We start from the raw sequence: 4,835 nt of genomic DNA, 5'->3' as shown, positions 1-4,835 counted from the left end.
CATTTGCTTATGTGCTTAGGACTGACATCAGACTAATTAATCTATAGATCCCTGTGATAGCTCTTATACTCTTTTTGGAACTGAGCTGGCAGTCTTCAAATCCTTTGGAGTTTTTGTTTTTTCAAAATTGGTTAAAAATTAGCACTTGCGGTTTACAGCCAGTTCCTTTAATACTCCTGGGTGTAAGGTATGTTGGGTTGTTGATTTGCAAAAGTTTAATTTTAGCAGGGGCTACGTATGAAGATACGTAGCCCATGGTAAACGTATGCCACTCATAGCAAACCTGGCTCCTCTTAGTAACACAGCTGCCAAGAATAGTGCATAGTCACACTTCAGCCACAACCACAATCAGTCCTTCCACCATGCCTCTAGCCTATTACGTGCACTTTACAGGCTAACCAGGCTCTTTTTCATTTGGAGACTTCCATTTTCCTGCAGGCAAATAAGTTTCCATTGCAGTTTTTTTATACCACCAGAGCAGTGTTAGTTGTGTTTAAGACAAAGCATTGGGGCCCCTGGCTTCTAATGGCTTCCTATGATATCTAGCTCCAGTATGGTAATAGCTTCACTGCTGTAATCTCTGAGAACATCATACTCTTTAATATATGTATCCCGACATCACTCTTGGGGGTAGGGTCATGCTAGTGTCCCCATTTGGTGGCTGGTAAACTGCTCAAACACATGGTTACAGAGGATGTTACGCAGGATGCAACCTGAACCCGGGGTTGCCAAGTCCCATATTTGGGTCATAGCACCTGCGCCAACCTCCCTTTCTGTTTCATTCAGTTGCCCCCCTGGCTGAGTTAGTTAGTCACTGAGTATCTACACAGTTGGTGCCCTTTTGGCAGCTTTGAAGCACGCAGGTAGGAAAGAAAAGTGAGCCAGCTGAGTTCTCCATCACAGGAAGGCAGGGCTTTTTGTGCTGGTACCAACAGCCTTAAGGAAAGGGCCTAAATAGATAGGAAATACCATCTCCATCATTGCTTGAAGTCCCTTCCAGACTTCCATTTCTATAATTAACTAATGCCAGCTATGTAATTTTGTACTAATGTGAAATATATTTAATGGTTACTGAAATATTATATGAAATGCCTTTTGCTGTGTTTTTAGCATGTTTTGTCCCCTTTTTGCCATTAAAAACAACTCAACCTATCTACCGCATACTGCTTCCTTATTGAGGGAATTTTAATGTGTGTTATACAGGTGTGAATGTATAAACTCATCCTTACCATACACACACCAGCCTGCAGAATGGATATGTGATTCAATGACAGGCAATTAAAAAAACCTATTGTGAGATCCATGTATAAGATAAAGGTAATATATTAAAACTGTGGCAAGCTTAATTTACCAGTCTGAGTTATTGCATGCTGTGAAGGGGCCTGTAGGTAAATGAATTAATAATAAAGTACTTTTTTTAATGTTGCCTTTATATTAAGCATGGTGGAAACCACTGTGTCTTCTAGCTGTCAGAGCTTCCTAGCAGCTTTGTATGTCTAATCTGGAAGATATCATCTGAACAGCAATTCTTTTCCCCGACAGCTCCATTCTTCTGCCTGTCCCAATCAGCTCCAGATCTTTGCTGCTTCCTTATTAATTCCACCCTCATAATCAGAGCCTCTTTGACGATAATGACTTGACTTTGGGGAGAGGAAGTACAGTGAAATTATATGATTTTTGCTATTAAAATTCAGACCTTTCTATAATTAAAAAGAGATCATGGAGACAGAATCAGCACCCAGACACTACGCGGACCAGATTCTCTGGGCACAATCCATCTGGAGTCACTGGCAGCCTTTCCACGCAGGGTTTACACTGGCACCGAGACCCAGCTCCAGGCTGGCAGCGTAGGTCTTCCTGGGCCATCCAGGAGTGGTAGAGTGCAGATCTAAGCTCTGTGTCCATTGCTCCATTTGGTTTACTGTTTCTGTGATAAGAAGAAGGGCTTGTCTATTTGACTTGTATTTGCATTTTGTTGCAAGACTTATAAAATAAATTGCCTAGAATCTCTCCATTTTTCTTTGGCTTTTGTTTTTCTCTGCTGAACTGAGACAATGCCACGTACTTCTGACCAGAGAACACTAAGTATTGTAGAAGTGGGGCCTTTTATTTTCTTAAGGGAAAATCCAAGCACTTGAGGCTTGCTGCTACCAATCCCCCCAGGCTCTCTTTGCAAACACAGGCACACGCTCCTTCCTGTTAGGGATTCTAGGTCATGTTTTCCAACAGGCTGCTCCTGCATGAAGAAGTCCTGCAATGAGAACGGCTTTCTAAATAGTGCAGCGTGGGCATTTATTCCAGGCCCACAGAGAGTGAATTTCAAATGGATAGTGCTCCATGCAGGAAGCATGCTCTCTCTGCCCACTAAGCCTCTATGAAGTTTCTCCAGTGATTATTAATGCAAAATGCACAAGCATGTATCTACCTCCCAGGGCCAAAGACTCAAGCTCCTTCCTCTTGTTCTTTTTCTGACCCCGAGATGTTTCCCCAGGTTATGCAGTGATCTGGCCTCAGCAGGAAGATACCCTTAGTGCTCCGTGGCTTGCCTAGTAATCAGATTGCTGTTTGATCACGCAGGAGTGCAGGGTTCAGTGCCTCTCAGGGAAGGTAAGTGGAGAACCAGCATCCCTGTGGTCGTAGGGAGGTGATCTAGCAACCAGATTTCCAGCCAAAAAATCCTGGCAGTGGGTTTGGTCAGCTACAGCTCTGGGGGGTTACATTGCTCTTTTCTGTGTCCGTCACAGAGCTATATTGCAACAGACCATAAGCAGACTTGGGTGCCTCTGGCACAGTACTTAGTGGCTTCCAAGCATGTGCAGATGGGACCACCTTACGGCAGAAACAGAGCTGTGTACGTGGGAATCAGGACACTGTGGCAGGTGAAAAGCAATTTTAAAGGTATATTTACAGGGATCGGTCACCTGAAGATGCAGACAGGTGCCTGAGAGGGGATTTTCGGACTTTCCTAAGCAGGTTCCATGCCTAATTCCCTGTGATTTCCATGAGGTTTTTAAGTGCTTTTAAATATCCCAGTGGGCATCTGGCTTCGCCTTCACCCACATAAAGTCCTTTGAATATGTGAGCTGCCCTAGGAAGTCTGCATCAGGGCAGAGACTTGAACTGGGGTCCCCCAGCATAGGGCTAGCATGGGTTCATATTAACTTCACAGATGCCAGAGGTACGAGAGGTTTCATTTTTCTTCTCAGTAACAGCAGCTGGGAATGTCTCACGTGGATTCTGCTTATCATGAATCCATCTGCTCTTAAGTACTAATGACCACTGTTGTACTGACACTTTCTGCACAGCACTCAGAGGCCAGAGAAAGCAGAAAGCCTGGGAGGGTGCAAGGCCAAAACCCTCATATCTGAAAGTGGGAGGCTGTCCATAGGAACAGAGTCTTGTCAGAAAAGGCATGCGGAGTACGTTGTGCCAGTCACTGCAATAGCCGGGGAAATAGCAGCTTCTTACTCTGTGGCAATAAGCATTTTATTGTCCCATATATTGGTCATAAATTCTCCAGCTGGTCTGATAACAGGCAAAGAGGAGGATTAGATAACTATTTATCTGGAACCGTGTCCTTAATTTATCCATCCGGGCAGGAAAACACCTTCTCAGTTTACTGGTTTGAGTCTCTCCACCCTAATTTCTGCCTGAACTGGATTGTGATGAAATCTGAAAGTCTTTTAGGGTTTCTATGACATTCAGTCCAAGAGAATGAGGAAGAAAGGGAGGGGTAGGATTCTGCCCTACCTTACTCTCAATACAACCTTGGTACTATTATATAATTGTTATATTACAGTATAATTGTTATATTATGATGGTGCCCCAGGGCTGTGAATAGGGACAGCTCAGTGCAGGTACTTCGAAAGTCACATTGCACCCCACAAAGAGTTTACAGGCTACAAAAGCAGAGGATGGCTGTCTTGTCCCCTTGCACTGGGCAGCACGTAGGTATGCATTCACTGGGGAAGTCATACACTGCATAGCTTCTGGTAGTTAAGTCCATTGCACACGCTGGGGCTCCTGCATCCTCTTATACAGGCCACACAAGCTCCCTGCATGCCTTCCCCCATGAAGTCTCCCTTCTCTGCCCTCTATTAGTTTTATTTCTTTCAGGGAGCCAACATCCATCAGGGCATTAACATCTTAAACCTCCTTAGAGGTGGGGCAGAGCTATGATGTATTATTATGCTGAAGGTGTTAACAAGCAGTTCTCGAGGTTGCAGCTGTGCTAAACTGATGCTAAGAATCCCTTGCATCCCAACTTCCCTGTTCTGGTTTGTTCCCAGCATTAACAGGGTTCTGCTCATTTATGCCTAGGACATCTCCAGAAATGTCAGTGGTGATCAGGCATAAATACCACCTGCAAGGCATGGGGCATGGTAAAGGGGAGGTTTTGGAGCTACATATCTAGCCCATAAGGCTTAGGGTGTCTCAGGAGGCACTGACTTTGAGCAAGAAGCGGCAACGGATCCAAGATCAACAGGGTCTAGTGGGGTTCAGCAGGACCATGATCACACAGACTCGTGGGTAGCCTCCCAATTTATTACTTCAACCAACAAGACATGGCAGGCGAGATTAGAAGGTGCCCACAGGGTGGAACAGGCATGGTTTCATAGTTTCATAGTTTCATAGATTTAGGGTCGGAAGGGACCTAGTAGATCTTCTAGCCCGACCCCCCGCCAGGGCGGGAGAACAACAAAACCCCAAAACAAAAAAACGGGACTCAAATGAGTCCAGCCAGGTAGGCATCCAGCCTCTTCTTAAAGACCCCCAGGGTAGGGGCCAGCACCACTTCCCTTGGAAGTTGGTTCCAGCTCCTAGCCGCCCTAACT

Source organism: Gavialis gangeticus, unplaced genomic scaffold (assembly GCF_001723915.1).
Source record: "Gavialis gangeticus isolate Ggan-Ray unplaced genomic scaffold, GavGan_comp1, whole genome shotgun sequence".
NCBI classification, from domain to species: Eukaryota; Metazoa; Chordata; order Crocodylia; family Gavialidae; genus Gavialis; species Gavialis gangeticus.
This window is presented reverse-complemented; position numbering follows the sequence as displayed.